Source organism: Ambystoma mexicanum, chromosome 2p (assembly GCF_040938575.1).
Source record: "Ambystoma mexicanum isolate Mex_15411 chromosome 2p, UKY_AmexF1_1, whole genome shotgun sequence".
NCBI lineage: Eukaryota > Metazoa > Chordata > Amphibia > Caudata > Ambystomatidae > Ambystoma > Ambystoma mexicanum.
The window spans coordinates 1,132,745,867-1,132,762,831 of record NC_090923.1 but is presented as its reverse complement, the minus strand read 5'-3'; the positions used below and the strand labels follow the sequence as shown (position 1 = coordinate 1,132,762,831).

Sequence of the window (16,965 nt, the reverse complement as noted above, 5' to 3'; positions counted from 1 at the left end):
ACCTGACGTACCTCAACACCTCTGCCACTGGTATTCACTGCCTACCATCCGAAAGGGACTTGGTATAGCTGGGCACACATCGACTCTCTCAACAATAGCAATCTATTGCAAAGCTCTAACAGCGCCCACCCATGGGCCTGACCTCTCTGCGGGCTGCTTAGTCCAGCCTTGTGAGCCACCCAAGCCCTATACCTGCAACATGTACACATGCATTTCCTAAACTAAACTCCTTAAAATTCTCCACCCAATTGACTACGGACACCGAGGGCATTCCAACCAGAAAAAGCGCTTTGAGGCCACACAAGTGGGGAAAGAGCACTATAGAAATAAACAAATACAATACAATACAATATGCACGCTCCTTATACATTAGACTCCGTCTTTGAACACCACTGACTGCCTGACTGATTCCCTTCCCGGATGCATCAAGACTGTATATTTGTCCAAGTGGTGGATCCAGGGGCAATCCATTTTGCGTGTCCTATTTTATTGTTTGAACGACGCGTCACTTCGCCAGTTGTGCCTAAGGCATGTATTACGTAACGCTAATGTGGGAATTGTGTCAGAGGTCGTGACACTGTGCAGACCCACAAAGAGCATGGTGATGCCGCTCACTCACAGGAAGTGGGCCTGTGAGGTTGGCAGGCATGGGGGATAGCAGAGAAGTCGAGTGCACTCTTTGATCTCCCTCACAGGAAGCGGGCCACAGGAAGTGGGCCTGTGAGGTTGGCAGGCATGGGGGATAGCAGAGAAGTCGAGTGCACTCTATGATCTCCCTCACAGGAAGCGGGCCTGTGAGGTCGGCAGGCATGGGGGATAGCAGAGAAGTCGAGTGCAATCTATGATCTCACTCACAGGAAGCGGGCCTGTGAGGTCGGCAGGCATGGGGGATAGCAGAGAAGTCGAGTGCAATCTATGATCTCACTCACAGGAAGCGGGCCTGTGAGGTCGGCAGGCATGGGGGATAGCAGAGAAGTCGAGTGCAATCTATGATCTCACTCACAGGAAGCGGGCCTGTGAGGTCGGCAGACATGGGGGATAGCAGAGAAGTCGAGTGCAATCTATGATCTCACTCACAGGAAGCGGGCCTGTGAGGTCGGCAGGCATGGGGGATAGCAGAGAAGTCGAGTGCAATCTATGATCTCACTCAGAGGAAGCGGGCCAATCGAGTGCAATCTATGATCAGACTCACAGGAAGCGGGCCTGTGAGGTCGACAGACATGGAGGGTAGCAGAGAAGTCGAGTGCACTCTGTGATCTTAACAGTGTTTGTATCTGTCACGTTGATTCCCCTGCTTGCCAGATATTGCCTGCAACCCCAGTTGCTCTAAAGCCATTTCGCCTCAGCTGCTAATATGCCGAGCTTCATGCGTTAGTAATACACTCTTTAACAGTTGTGAATGTATTGTTATTAGTTGCAAACCAGTTTCTGATACCAGTCATCATGCCAACATTAATGTACACTGCCCACACAAAGAGAAGTGGGTTTGCACGGCGGGCAGGCATTGCGAATAAAGCAGAAGTTGGGCGAGTTAGATGAGTTTACCTGTGTTTGATATGCCTGCTATACAATGTTCGTTATCGTCATTGCCTTAAATACAACACTAATGAGTTTTTAAACTTAACATATTGAGTCAGACCATCCAGTTTACAGTGATTTTGCAGCATGAACAAAAAAGAAAAATATTTAATGTACAGGAAAATATTTGACATTTCCGCTAACATGGTGCAAAAAATTGTATTTCACCCCTCTGCCACCCATCATAATGAGTCTGATCAACAAATCCATGTCAATTTCTGATATCCGACACCACAGCAGCAACGGCCGCAAATACTGCACATCATTTCCATAAAGGAACTCCCTTTGTGAGAGATTGCTTTCAATCTGGAGCTACCGAAAGGGCGTTTCCTAGCAACACATAACATAAATGCCGCCGCAAAATGTACTTAGTTGTGCCGCATCATTTCCTTTTTCGTGTTGCAAAATCTGAAAATCAATGATGCAATTTCCGGTGTTTGATGGCAGGACCCGTGGAGTTTGCCACGTTCATAACTTTGCCTAAGACCCTGTTTGTTTGAACTCAAAACACTTTTTACAGTTGTGAATGTGTCGTTACCAGCTGTTAGGCTTTTTGTCGAATAAAGCTAAAAAAAGAAGAAAGAAAAAAGCAAGATTCTCTTTTCATTTCACTCCGTTCACTCTTCCTCCAACTTAACATCCCAGTGGTACCTTCCTCCAGCTTAACATCCCAGTGGTAAGCACCACCTGTCCTTGTTTCTTTTCCAGGGGCAATATCGTTTTGTCTCAGGTACAAAACGATTTAACAAATTGAAATCATGTGGCATGATACAGGGTTTACATATAGCAATCTGGGTGGTTACCTGTATAAATGTGCATCATTAAATACACTATTATAATTAGTGTATTGCACACACACGCATGCACGGCCATGCACACACATACACTCTCTCTCTCTCTCTCTCTCTCTCTCTCTCTCTCTGAGGAAGGTCGCTGACTAATCGAAATATCGTCACGTTTGTCAAAATTGTGCACTGAAGCACTCGGGCTTTTTCATTTGGAATTCTTTTCCACACACCAAGGAGACCTCCTCTCCCTCCCTTCCTCCCGGCAGCACAGATATAGAATGATCAAGGTACAGATCACGCCAATCCCCCACCCGCCTAGCTTACCACCCACCTGCCTTCAGCTGTTTCCAAGCCACCTATTTCCTTACTCCACAGTTCAAGACATACATTCGTTTTCAAATATTGATTAGCAGAGTTTGCTAACTAAATGTTATTGATTAGCAAACCCACCTATTTGATTAGCAATGTTGTACTAATATTTTGAAGGCCACCAGAAGTTCTTTGTACCCAAGACATAAATGAGCAACAATACAGAATGTCTATGTACCTCTGAAGTGAGACATTAGTGAGATGAGCGTCTGTAAAGGTTAGCAGCATGAATGGACACAAATATATATGATAAAAACAGATTTAAGTGCAAGGTTCTGTGCAGCAGATGCAGTCAGTGTTGCACAGGGCAGTGTCCTGTGCACTGTACACTTGAACCGACATATGATGTGCATGGTGAAGTTCAGACGTTTCATGGACCAAACAGGCAACCATGTGAAAGGAAAGCCACAGCTGAAGACTAAGTACAGCATGGTGTTGCAGCAGGATAATTGTCACCTTCAGGTAGGCAAGATGGCCCTTGCCTGTCATTGATACCTGTTTCCAATATAGTGTTAAATACCACATTCGCAGAAGGGTAGGGCCGGTAAATACACTCAAGCCCAAGCCAGGTAGCCCCAAGGACAGCATTCCAGCCCTGCATGCCAACAAAAGCAGTATTTATCACTATTAGCACTCCAAGCAGCCATCTGGGGCGCTGATACTTTACTTGTTTTTAATGTGCCAGGCTTTGCGCAATGCATGCTTCCCGTAAAAATAATTTACACAAATGCCCATGATTGCTAATAACTACTTACAGGATCTGGAGGGGGGTCAACATGTTCACAGGTGAGTGGGTAGGGATGATGGCTGGGGAGCTCGGGTGAGCGGGGGGGGTCGAGTTGAGGCACTCTAGTGGATACTCAGCCTGGAGCACCGCCTCCAAGAACAAGTTGAAGGCTTGGCAGAGACACAGCTGTCCGGCATGAAATGCGGGTGGCTACTTGCTGATTCCGCTTGCATTCCCAGCCGACTGATTGGCCCACCCACTTCCTCAGGTGCCAGAGGTACAGACTGGATGGAATAATTGGTCGCTACTTTGCATAAACATCTAGTTAACTATGTGAATTCATTTCGTAAGAGGAAAGAAATTAAGAGACTAAGCAGAGTGGATGGCGTAGCAGGCAGAGAACTGGGAAAACTAGATGGAATATTGTAGCTTGCAAACATGTCCATTTCAGGGTTGCAACAGGGTGATAAGCTAAAACGTCAAGGAGTTCAGGGATCAGCCTATGGGTTGAGCCACAGTTACACGGATGTATGCAACCAGAAGGTCCGATCTTGGTTTCCCCTCAAAAGCAATTATACTGTGTTATCAAATATATTTTTTCAAGCGTTTATCTCGTCAATATGATGCACCGTCCCCTACAAAATAAAATATAGTTGACACTATGAGATTTAAATACAGCAACCTAAACTTTACTGAAAATAATTGAGACAACGCAGTCTTTTACAGTACAACTACTGTAATTATTGATTTGGCCAGTTCCCAGCGAAATTGTAGACTCTACAAGTCCACCATTTGTCAAGAGAATTTAAAACACATGCTCATCTCTTGCCCTGCACTAAGTGAAGTAAGATTCATTCACGGTACTAAATATTTTCATGAGTGGTCACCAGTCCCTTTACAAGCCTTGTGTGATAGGGGGATGACGGGTGATCATACAGGTTTAAGATTAGCTCTATTGTGATTTCTGGATAAACTATATGCAATGTTGACAGGAGTTGAATATGGGACACTTCTTGCTGGGCAACAAGCAAAAATAATGAAATTATAGCTTTTAATTGGAATTGCTTGAATTTGAATTTATAATGTCTTGTATCTGACTCGTACAATTTTGATTTTACTGTGCTCTTTTTTTATCATTTATTGTATAACGTAGAACATGGATTTGCTACTGTATAATCATTTATTGACAATTTATATGCTTGTCAAGATTTTGTGAAATGTTAATCGCTAAACCAAGCACAAGAACGTCATTTTTTAAGATTGGAATTGTAGGACGTTAAAAAAACCCACAATTAATATGTCCTGGCCTTTGCCAAATAGAATATAGTTAGCTTAATAAATTATAATTTTGATTACTTCTACTTTCCAGTTATTTGAAATAGAACTGTTCTTGGCTAGCACTCCCACTTTGAAGAGTGGGGGAGTTGATTACTGCTGGCCTCTCTCTCCATAAGCCCCTTTGAACTTACAGTGAACAGAGAAAAGAGGGTGGGGAGAGCCCTGGGGGCAATAAAGGAATGCAGACAAGCTGTGTTTTTATTGAACAGGGTAATTTAAATCACTAGCTTTGCTACAGAAGGGTCAATTTAATTAGCAAACCTAGAGCATTGTACAGCAAATTGCTAGGCGACACTGCTTATTTTATACCTTGTAATTTCTGGCCCTCCTCTCTTTTGTATGTCTGCTGATCATTAAACAAAAGAAATACTCTTGACCATTTACCCTGTAGAATCAGGGGTCGACATATACAAAAAAAGAAGCGGACCAATGTTCCCCTATCTGGCCTCCTCTCCGCACCCTCAACACCCCCCAATACAAACACAATACCTAGGTCCTCACTTTCCTCCATTTCATTTACAACTGAAGTGTCAACACTGAAATAAACAGTGAATAAATGCATCTCAAAGACCACCATTAATTTCAGTCACAGCCCCCCAAATCATGCAGCTTTATGCACCCTCCCTTTCCAATCACCCACCATTTGCAACTCTCCAGGGACATGTTCAGGACTATAGTTGACCATCAACCCCACTCTTTACCTGCCTACACAGATGCACCTGCAGTAATTTCAAAATAATCATGCTTAATTGCAGAAGACAAATGCTGATCACTGTGGTTTGAGGCTATGTGGAAGCAAGGGCTATCGCAGCCATGCCCCAAGCAGGCTATTCAAATAAACCCACGCAAACTAGTGCCTGCGAGATAACTCAGTAAAAATATGAGACTAGAGTGGTCCGAGCAGGACCCAGGTTCCAATCCCTAGTTGCTCTCCAGGAACAGGGCTTTGGGTTACAAAAAGCAAGGGGACAAGGGTTAATTTGCCAGAAAAGTAAACAAATGTACCTTTTAGTTCCTGCCCTCTTTGGCCTCTGCGTAGGATCCCACATTTATTCCTCTCCTTCCTCTGTAGAGAATCCAGCTTTACTTCTTTTGCGCTCCAAATCCTTTGCACTTTGCTCCTTTGCCCCCAGGTATGCCCCCTTCCTACCAGTACATCACGTTCTGCACTGTTTAGGACAAGAGCGCTCGGGCGGCCCTGCTCTCCCCATTGGCCAGTTTTCCTGGCATCTCTCCCTCTTGACGCCTTTCTTGTTACAAACATAACGATATCCATGCTTAGCTCCAATACGCCATTAGTAGCGAGACAGGCCAAATTGTAAGGGGGTGCCACTTCCATGGGTCTTCACGGTGAACACTGCTGCTCTTCTTATGGGCCATCCCACAATCTCTTGTGACCGCACACCGGTAAGCGCCTATGCTCAGTGCCCTTTTTCAGTGCATTTGGTTTATATCACTGCTCGCCCCTAAGAAAGTAGACTCGAGCTGAGCTGCCAGCCAAGTTTCATTTCTAGTGCGCATATTGACAAAGTCTGAGCCTACTCCCTTCTATGGGTAGGTGGACTGCACTCGCCCTGTATCCTCGGCCACAAAATGGCCGACACACACCCGAGTCAAACCACCAGCCCGTGTTCATTCCTGTATTTAAACATGGGAGATCTGAGGAGAAATTACCCATTGTGCCCCCCCATCAAACAAAACAGCAACAGAGGCAGATCAATTGAACAAGGTACTGAAGCTTGAGTTGCTAGCTTGGTGACCTGGTACGGCCCCGTTGCAGGTAGGAGGCCCACACGCGTGGGCAGCCATTTATTACCATACAATGCTCCGCCTTGCCATGACGCAGTGAGTGCTGTCAATGATGACACTGGCTGTAGCATTATGCAACATGTATACTGTATTCAAAGACTCTACATGCTGCATGGAAATGTACTGGTCTGTTGTGCAGATTTTTAGCAACGTATGGAAATACATCTCCCTTGTATATGGCTCTCGGTGCAGCATGGGAATGCACTTCTATTACCTATAGCTACAACAAGCTAAGTCTCTATCTTCCAGGAAAGATTTCAACCAATAACATATCATGGTTACGCATTCTGAAAATGTATTCCTATTAAATGCAAAGCACACAAAGGCAATCATTTGCTTCAGGATAGACAGTTTTGATTCCACTCATTTTGCTTTCTCCACCTTTTAGCAGCTCATCCCCATAATAGCTGGCAGCTCAAGACCCATAGTTGGTTCTCATGCCAGCAACCACAATTTCACTGACGCAGAACTCGCCACATGACACGTAACAACTGTTAAAGATACTTGGGGCTCATTACGAGTTTGGCGGTGCAGGAAAAAAGTGGAGGTTTTACCTCCGGCAGAATTACCAGATGATAATGCCGCTGATTTTTAGAGGTAAAGTGGAGGTGTTACCTCGGCGGAATTACCATCCAGCAATTCTGCCAGAGGTAATACTGGCAAAAATCTCTGGGATTTACACTGCCAAACTGCCACTTGTGATCTGGTTATATTACCGATGGAAGTAATACCTCCAGTGGTAATACCGCCGGAACAAGTGGCATTGGCGGCGTTCGCAGTAATACCGCTTAGTGGTTTCTCAGTGTTATCTCAGTGGTATTACTGCCGAGATACCACCAAACTCGCAATGAGCCCCAATGTTACAGTCATCCCTGCCATAGTAAGTGTAATTTCCATGCAATTTAAAGTAGTTTATCAAACAAATGTCAGACTACCATCTACCAAATTCGCAGGCAACCCACACTGCTCCAAGGCCTTTGTAACATAACATTACAAACATAGCACAACACTGTCTGAATACATATCTTTGGAGAAACTGTTCAAATATAACAGTGATTGTCCTGGTTTCAATCAATCAATAATACTTTATTTCAGAAAATCAGCATTTCCATGAAAGTATAGAGTGATGATATCTCCTGCTTGTTCCTAAGGGAGTTTGTTTAGTGGAGACTTGGGGCTGAGCCTTAACATCTGCTACGTGAGATAGGGCCCCAGGGTGGATCCCCTGGCCCCCACAACACTTGGAGCCTGGTCAGTGGCAGAGCCGGGGGGAAGGGAGCCGCTCGCCCTCCCCACCTCTGCCCCCTGACTACAGCCTGGTCCCCCCCCGGCTCCTGTTGGGCCAGGGCTGGCTGGGTTGTTTTTTAAGACGGCGGTGCACGCCGTGCCATTATTTTGCTTTTTCTTTCAATGGCCGGCCCCCACCGGCACTCTGTGTGATTGAAACTAGGGGTCGACAACATCCAGCAACACAAACACACTTACACACACACACACACATGGCTCTTCCGGGCCGAGCATGAGCAGTCAGAGCAGCACACAGCGAGAGTGGGGTCTGTGGCCCACCCGCTTCGGTGGCACTGCCCTATTGATTGAAGCTGCTATTGCTAATAAGGTGTCGGTGCTGTGTCAGTTGACCTTCCAGTCCACCCGGCCCAGGACAGACCGCCCACCCGTCCTACCCCCTTCCTTCTTGTGCCTGTGCCGGCAGCCAGCCAGGGATCAGTTATCATCTATCATGCAGGCGAGAGACGACAGAGAGCGGACATAGAATACTTTTACTGTTTGGACAGGAATCATTGGATTCGGGGAAGTTGTTTGATGAGTCGCACTGGGGGTGGAGTCCCATACCCGGCCTGCTGCATGCTCTGCAGCACAGGGATTGGCTTATAGCTTCTGTGTAGCCGCCCCTTTAAGCCGCTTTGGCTCGCTGTCAGTAAAGCCCCCTTTCCGCCCGTTGGCGCTCCTCTTCGCGAAAAAATTGAGTCTTACTTGACCCCAGCGTGATCTGAACACGCAACCTTCTGATCTGGAGACAGAGGTGCTACCGTTGTGCCTGTTTTCCCCATATTGATCCCTTTTAGGCCTGCTGCTGCCGTGTTTCTCTTTCCGAATTACTTCTGGTGAACCTGGTTGCCAGGCAACGCCTCCCGGGCAAAGGTTGCCATCCTCCTTCGTTCGTGTGGGCGGTGCGGCCCCTCCTCCCTGGCTTGCTCGGTGTGGCCGAGCGTTGTCTCCGCCTCCCTGCTCTGCTTCCACGGTCCTCCAGCTGCCTCTCCCCGCGGTGCTTCGTCTCCCTGCTGCTGGACAGTGCCGCGCTCCTCACGCTGTTCTCTCCGACCGCTGTCGACGTCCTGGTTCGCCAGCTGTTTCTTCTTCCGACGTGGATCTTCCCTCGCAGTCGGTCTGGACGGTGCTTTCTTCCCCGGCGAATACCTTCTCCGGTCCCTGGCACGACAAGCTCCTTCTGCTTACCCACAGAGGTGAGCGAACGCTTCTCCTTCTTTTTCGGATGACTCCTTTCCGCTTACCCGCAGAGGTGAGCGACCGCTTCTCCTTCTTTTTCGGATGACTCCTTTCCGCTTACCCGCAGAGGTGAGCAACCGCTTCTCCTTCTTTCCCAGATGACTCCTTTCCGCTTACCCGCAGAGGTGAGGGACCGCTTCTCCTTCTTTTTCGGATGACTCCTTTCCGCTTACCCGCTGAGGTAAGGGAAAACAGCACAATCCTGGGGAATAGAAAACACGCAAAAGGTTTCCTTCTCCCCCTTTTCCAGGCCCTAGGAGCTTACCCGAATGAGGTGAGCTCCTTACCTGGTTTGTCCTTCTCTTGGTTTCTGTGGGGTTACTTATACTCCCCTGCTCCTTTGTTGTCCATTTGGGGGCCGGGCTTCCCCTGGCCCCCCTGTTGCTTTTCCTTCACACCTTTCCCTGTTGTGTTGCTTGTTTCGTGGCAGCACCATGGGTGGGGGTGCCGCCTGGCTGCCCCTCCCCTTGCTTTTCGCGCCGTTTCGTCCCCCACCCTGAGCCTAACCCCCCAGGCTCTCCATCGTGCCGTACTTTGTACGGTTCGGGGCCTGGGGCATAAGGTGTCGGTGCTGTGTCAGTTGACCTTCCAGTCCACCCGGCCCAGGACGGACCGCCCACCCGTCCTACCCCCTTCCTTCTTGTACCTGTGCCGGCAGCCAGCCAGGGATCATTTATCATCTATCATGCAGGCGAGAGACGACAGAGAGCGGACATAGAATACTTTTACTGTTTGGACAGGAATCATTGGATTCGGGGAAGTTGTTTGATGAGTCGCACTGGGGGTGGAGTCCCATGCCCGGCCTGCTGCCTGCTCTGCAGTCCTGAGGACTAGTCTACCGTGTTAGGGCGGTCCGGGGCGGAGGCTGTTGGGCTGGGTGGGTCAGCAGCATGTGTCGGTGTGTCAGTCTCAGCCAGGTTGGTGCAGGACAGGTGCAGATGCATGCATTGCATGCAGCCTGTCAGCCTCCTGACTGATGCTCATGCAAAATGCCAAATTGCGTGATGAATATGAATGGCACTATGGTGAGATATTCCCATTTCCCATTCTGGCCGCCCGACCCAAGCTGCTGTAGCCTGCAAGCCAGAGAGCACAGACTATCTGGAGCCATCGACTTGTGCAACCCAGGCACATTTGCTATAAATGTTGCAAATTCCAGGCCCATTTTTCCACCAAACAATAAAAACAAGGGCTTCCAACAATAATTCCCAGAAATAATGCAGGTCTATGCCGATCTTTTGAACAAATTCTGCAGAAGAATAATGATTCCAAATATGTTCGTTAATGGGGTCGCCAGCCAGCCATTATCAACGTATTAATAACAGTCAATGGATATGTACTGCCATCGGCAAAATGTGCAATACACTGTTGTTTGTTATATGATTTTCAAGTTTTTTTTAATTTACTGACAGTGCGTGGCAGCGCGATATAAGAACTTTTAACATAAAATAACATAAGACAGAGCCCCCAAAACCGTCTGCCTGTAAAGAACGCAAGCTACAGCCTGCCCTGTGCGTGTGTTGGTAACCTGGAAAGCGTCTTGCATGAATGAACCCCTTGATCAGCAGGCGCAGCAGCATGACGTAATGAAACTGGTTCTCGGAATAGCATAGGCAGCCTTGACCTTCGTTCTGCAAGAGACCGCAGTCATTTTAGATTTAGTGGGGTGGAGAGGTAAAGGGAGGTGGCGGGATGCGAAACCTGAGGTGTTGCCTTGCGTACGCTTTACACCAGGACTTCACTTGACTTCAGGAGTACCTGGCCGGCCCTGGGCCGCTATTGGCACCATTATTGATGGTCTTGGTTGCGTGGTAGTGGTGCGGGACTGTCACTGCGGGTCACCGACACACTTCCTTGGATGTTGTTGGGTTAGCGCTGCGAGCGCGACTCCAGGCGAGGTGCTCTGCACAAACCTTGGGAGTGAGAGCAAGTGGTGCAGTGAGTGGCCATGGTGGCATGCAGCAATGCGGGAACGCCATGGGTCGGTAGTAATATTGCTGAAGGCACAGGTGGTGCGTTTATATTGTAGAGGCTGACAGGGGCAGCTGTTGACTGGAAATGCAGGCTGGGACGTGTTCCTAATGGCAGCAGGTGGTGTTTGATGTTCACACAAAGTCAGCTGTCAGCAAACACGATACAGGTCACAGTGATACCCCAGTGTTTAGACCTGGGACATTTCAAATCGAGTGCTCGGTTCCCATTCTTCCACCAATCGATAACAACAAGGGCTTTAACAATAATTCCCAGACAAAATGCAGGCTTTGGTCTTTCGAACACATTCTGCAGAAGAATAATGATTTCTTTGCATGATATGTTCATTAATGCGGTCGCCAGGCCAGCCAGCCAGTGACAACATTTATAACAATAGCGGGTCCATATAGATGTATGTCCGTAATGCTATCGGCAAAATGTGCAAAAAGCTGTTGTTTTATGATTCAAGTTTTTTAAAAAATTACTGACAGTCAGTGCAAATGCCCCCAGACGGATACAATCTGTCCCTATACACCTGGGGGTGAAATGGCAATTCATTCCTTTTGTAAAGGTCTTTTTGAGTAGTACCCAAGGGGCAGGTTTATCATGAAATGTGATGCAAATCGTGCATTTAAAAGAATATTCAGTAATACTGGTCCCCACTACTAGCTTCAGCATGGTGAAGTAACTTATCCACCTGGGCCACAAAGAAGTGCCCCATTTTGACTCTGACCCAAAAAACTGTCCCACACTGGCTATGGCATTTTTGGGTCGGCATTGCCCTAATGCCCTATGGCCCACCTGGCCCACACCACAACCAACCAACGTAGAGTCTGTTTATTCCTTATTTACCATGTAAATTGAATTGAATCCCGTAAAATGCATTAGCATAAAACATGAAATGTCATCTGCCTGCCCCCCATGGGCAATGGCTCACTAATTAATTTAACATTGTGTTTAGCTCCTCACTTTATTCGAGAGAGACAATCTTGTTGCCGTTCAACTAGAATCATTGGTAAGTTAGCTAGCTGTGTAAACTTAATTTAAACATGCACTAATCTCTGTTGCATTCCTTCTCTTTCTGCAGAGTATGGAATAAAGCAACATCATGAATCCAGAGCCAGCATCTGCTGCTAAACCAAAAATGTCTGGTGCCACAAGACGAAAACAGGGCAGCGAACAGAAACTTGCCAAAGCAGCAAAATCATCTCAAGACATTTTGTCTGCTTTCAAGATCCAGCCTAAAGGTTCCACTGACATGCAGGAGCAAAGGTAAATTATTGCCATTTAAGTAATGCCAACGTTTCTAACCACTGAATTATGTTACTGTAGTTACAAGATTCTTTCAATGCTTGCTTTCAGAACTCAGCAGGAAAAAACCCTTTATTCTATCCCTCATGCTTCTGGTGATGAACATCTGTCTACTGCTTCTCCTCCTATCACGAAGATACATTCCACAAATCACCCATCACGCCCTGACATTCCTGAGTGTCCACAATACTCTACTGAATGTACAGAGGGTCCTAATCACTCAACAGACACTGCTACCCAGTCCCAGCCTGAAGTTACATTTGGTCGCACAACTGCTGCTTTCACTGAAACGGCTGAAGACACCAATGTTGGCACACAATAGCACAAGACATGGATACTGAGGAAATTGGGGCATGCAGTGGGAAAGTACAAATTCAGGTCACACTTGACATGCAGCAAGAATACCCAACAGATCCATACCTCCGCCAGAGCAGAGCAATGTCTACAACTTTAGTTCAAGCACTTAATGCAGCTGGTCCATGCCAGCCTCGATTAAATATGGCTATACAAAATTCCCAATACGACTCCAATGTTTGAAGATTTAGCCCAGATTGGTATAAAAAAGGTTGCAGGTGGGTTCACTGTAGTAAGACAGTGGTTAGTGTATTCTCCTAAAAGTAACAGTCTTTTTTGCCTTGCATGTTGTCTATTTGCCTATAGAAAGAATTAGCGCTTTTCAAAGGTTTGGTCTGATCCTAGCTGAGGTCTTTCCAATTTTAAAAAAGGAACAGAAAAAATGGTAATGCATGAACATTCCAAGATACACCATGAAGCTGAAAAACAGCTACAAATAGCCACATTTAGAATTAGCCAAGATAGAACTATTGTTTCTGCGCTAATACAAGCCGAAAGGGAATAGATAGAGAAAAACTGTGGTATTCTAACGCGACTGCTTGATGCTATATTGTATCCCACCAAGCAAGGGATGCCTCTCCGAAGACACAGAGAACATGCATGATTGGGAATTACGTCCAATGAAGGACATTTTTTGGAGTAACTCAAGATGAAGTCCAAGTATGACAATGTTTTAGCAATGCATATTGCTCATGGGGAGCAGAATAAAACCTACTTGAGCCATGACATTCAGAATGATTACATTAGTGCACTAGTGAAAGAGACAATGCACGTTATCCTTGGAGAAGTTAAAATGGCCGAATTCTATAGTGTCATTCTTGACTCTACAATAGATGTGAGCAATGTTGATCAATTTTCTTTCTCTCTTAGATATGTTACATCATCTGGTCATGCAGCTGAACATTTTGTAACATTTGCTGAACTCCCTGGAACAGGATCGGCAGACTTTTATAAACTATTGGCACCTGGAACTTGATGTTTACTTAATCCGTGGGAAGGGGTATGATGGTGCAAGCACTATGTCCGGATGTATTGCTGGACTGCAAGCACTTGTGAAAGAAGTCTCGCCCAGAGCTATATATGTTCACTGTTGTGCACACAATTTAAACCTTGTGCTGATTGATGCTGCACAATCATGTTTAAAAGGAAAGTTATTTTTTGGTACACTTTCCTGACTGGCAGTCTGCCTCGGTTGAAAGTTCTGCTGGAGGAGCATGAACTACAGGAAACAGCCCTGACATTAAAAAAGCTACCTGACACTAGATGGGCTAGTCGTAAAAGGGCAGTAAATTCTGTGAAACAAAAACATTGTACCAATTAGCACAGCATTGCACCGAGTATCCACTGGATGCATCCGAAATGCAAATGGAAAAGCACTTTGGGATGCACAGGGGCTCTGGAACACAAATTCTTAATATGTTTTTGGCACAAAGTACTGCAAACTGTGCATACACTGTAAACTTTTTGCAAAGTTGCAGATCGCATTGTTGTGACATGCTGTAAGGAACTAGAGAAGCTTCGGTCAGATGACATATTTGATCGGTTTGAAACATGCTAGAAACATGGCTGAAGAGTGTGGGACATCCACACACTTTCAAGAAAACAAGGACGAGGCCTAAAAGAATCTTTCATGATGAAGCAGCTGATGATAATCCTTTAGAGAGTGCCAGGCAGGCATTCAAAGTCGAAACCTCTATGTTCTTGTTGATATCGATGTTGCTCAGATGACATTGAGGTTTCAAGATTTTAGCAATACTGTGCATACATACTCAGCACTGGTTCCTAAACATTTTACGAGCTCAGATAATGCTGACGCATTGAAAGAGTTCGCTACATTGTATGTATGCAGGAGATGTCTCTGTGCCCGACGCTGTGGAAGAGTTTTCCTCTTTTTGTGCACTGTATGGGGAAATATTCTCTGACAACAAGCAGTTAATAATAAACAATGTGCTGTCTTTCTTGACAGCCAATGATATGCAGGGTGTTTACCAAAACCTTTCCAATTTGTACAGAATATTTCTCACATTGCCTGTATGAAGTGCCGTCGCAGAACAAAGTTTTATCAGGCTAAAGTTGATCAAAAGTTACGGTCAACAATGGGTGAAGAGAGACTTTCAAATGTAGCCTTCCTAAGTATTGAGAGAGACCTGGCTAACTCTGTGGACTTAAATTAAGTAATTCAGACATTTGCTTCAATGAAGCCACGCAGAAACGTTTTGTAGTGTAGATGCTCCATATGTTATTTGCTGCGGCAGAGGGCTTCTTGGTCCTAATCTGTCACAACAGAACATCTCCAAGCACATTAGTCTTCCGTTGCCTACCGCTGCATGGAACACAGTCTCATTCTCACCTTTCTTTTGAAGGAACAGATTCAGCCTCATTACATGTATATGTTTGTGTGTATTTATTGAGTCATTGTTATGCAACAAGCATTTGATATTAAGGATATTTATTTCCTGCTCAAATGTTTGGCCACATGCTGGCTTTTTGGTACTAAGAAATGTTTACAAAAGATATTGCACTGATGCACTCACGGTATAATGACAATTACATTGAAAAATCCATACAAGTGTACTTAAGTTGTTTGCTCATGTTTAGCTTTGTTTCAGGAGGATCCATGTGTCTGTTGCTGGAACGAAAGGTTACTTTTGGTCCAACACCCAATCTGGTATTATATTGGTATTTATATTATCAGGGTACTTTATTTTAAACTCAAATGTCTGGACAAATGGCTTGTTTATGCCAGGCTGACAACCTTGTATAATGTGTCAAGAGAATCTAGGAAAATGATTAAAAAAAAATTCCATTGCAAGAGTGTGGCTTATTGATTTGGTGTATCGCGCACTGCCTGAAGATTGGATGCACTCATTATGCAAAAAACTCAATTAAAGTAAAGGCAATTTTGCATCAGTATGATTTAATTCCCAAAAATTACATCCGACACGTGTTTCGACCTGGGTCGTTCTCGAGGCAAGCAGTCCAATCTATGCAGTACTAACCCAATTCGAGATAATAAATATTATGGACTTTGTCAATTGGAGAGAAATGGTTTTCACCGGAATCCAGCGCAGGGATTTATCCCATGATTATGCACAATTAGGGAACCAAGACAAAGTTGTTAGAAAAATTGAATACTCCAATGACTTGATCAGTGTATATGAATGGGACAACAATTAATGTTATGACATTCTATCAGAGCGCCAACATTAGATTATTGATTCAGGGGACCACCACAAAGATTCTGCTGCTGCTATTGGCCCTTTAAGGTAGAATCAGAATATGGAAGCAAAAGCCAGGGCCACTGTCAGCCTGGACCTGCAGTGTTTATGCAAACGAATACAAAGTCGGAGCAGCTTATCTGAATACAGTCTGTTTTGCTTGTGGTTACCACAGTAAGAAGACTGCAGACTGCGGGGCAGACACAGGTCCTGCCTGCTCCACTCATGGAGCAAGGTGAGGGTGCCGGAATATGCATGCACGATTCTGTCGGTGTCAAGATGCCAGGCTGGCACCTCAGGGGAGTGTATCGCTTTGGGGGAGAAATCAGTTAAGTTAGATAAAATGCACTTAGCATGGGAGGTCTGTGCGGCCCAACCCATCTCCGGGTACAAACACTGATCAAACCAAGCTGCAAGTCCTCATAGCAGGCCCTGCCAAATGTGTGGTAGTAAATCACTATATAAACCCTCACTTTGAAAAGAGTAGCGTGAGTGGAATGATGTGGCTATTAGGCGTGAAGAGGCAGAGTTGCAGAAAAAGCTGAAGGTGTAGGAGGAGGTGTAGAGAAAGCTGAATGTGTGGGAGGAGGAGATGTGGGAGAGCTAAAAGTGCAGGAGGAGGTGGAGAGAGAGAGGCAAAGGCCAGGGCTTTAAGGCGGGGTGGAGCCCTGGCAGTCTCCAAAAATTGTTCCTTAGCTCCCCCAACTAGCCCTACAAGTGCAAACCTCTCAGTCAGTCCTTTCACTCAAGGAACGGCATGCTTCAAGGGCTTCCTGCATGGTCGGCACGTGTGATTAGAAGAAAATGAAAGGCAGGGGCACCAAAAGGTATGATAACAGTGCCTCTCCTTTTGTTTCTTAATCAGAGGCGCTGATCCTGCAGGCAGCTTTTTAACCACGCACTTGTGTGGAGTTAAAGGGTTGCCTGAGGAGATTGGAGTCTCCCACAAAGAAATAAAAGGAGAGGCACGCTGCAC

General features: G+C 45.9%; 1 protein-coding gene and 1 long non-coding RNA gene across 4 annotated transcripts in view; one reads left to right on the top strand and one right to left on the bottom strand.

The window, feature by feature from the left end:
• LOC138567214 (uncharacterized) overlaps positions 1-15,987 on the top strand; it is a 74,288-nt gene extending 58,301 nt beyond the window's left edge. Inside the window, exons 2-3 of the long non-coding RNA XR_011302137.1 lie at positions 12,194-12,378; positions 12,469-15,987. This is a non-coding gene — a long non-coding RNA (uncharacterized lncRNA). The remainder of the gene's footprint in view (positions 1-12,193; positions 12,379-12,468) is intronic.
• Positions 1-16,965, bottom strand: part of EML3 (EMAP like 3) — a 743,130-nt gene that overhangs the window by 551,217 nt on the left and 174,948 nt on the right. The gene's annotated exons all lie outside the window — the stretch shown is intronic.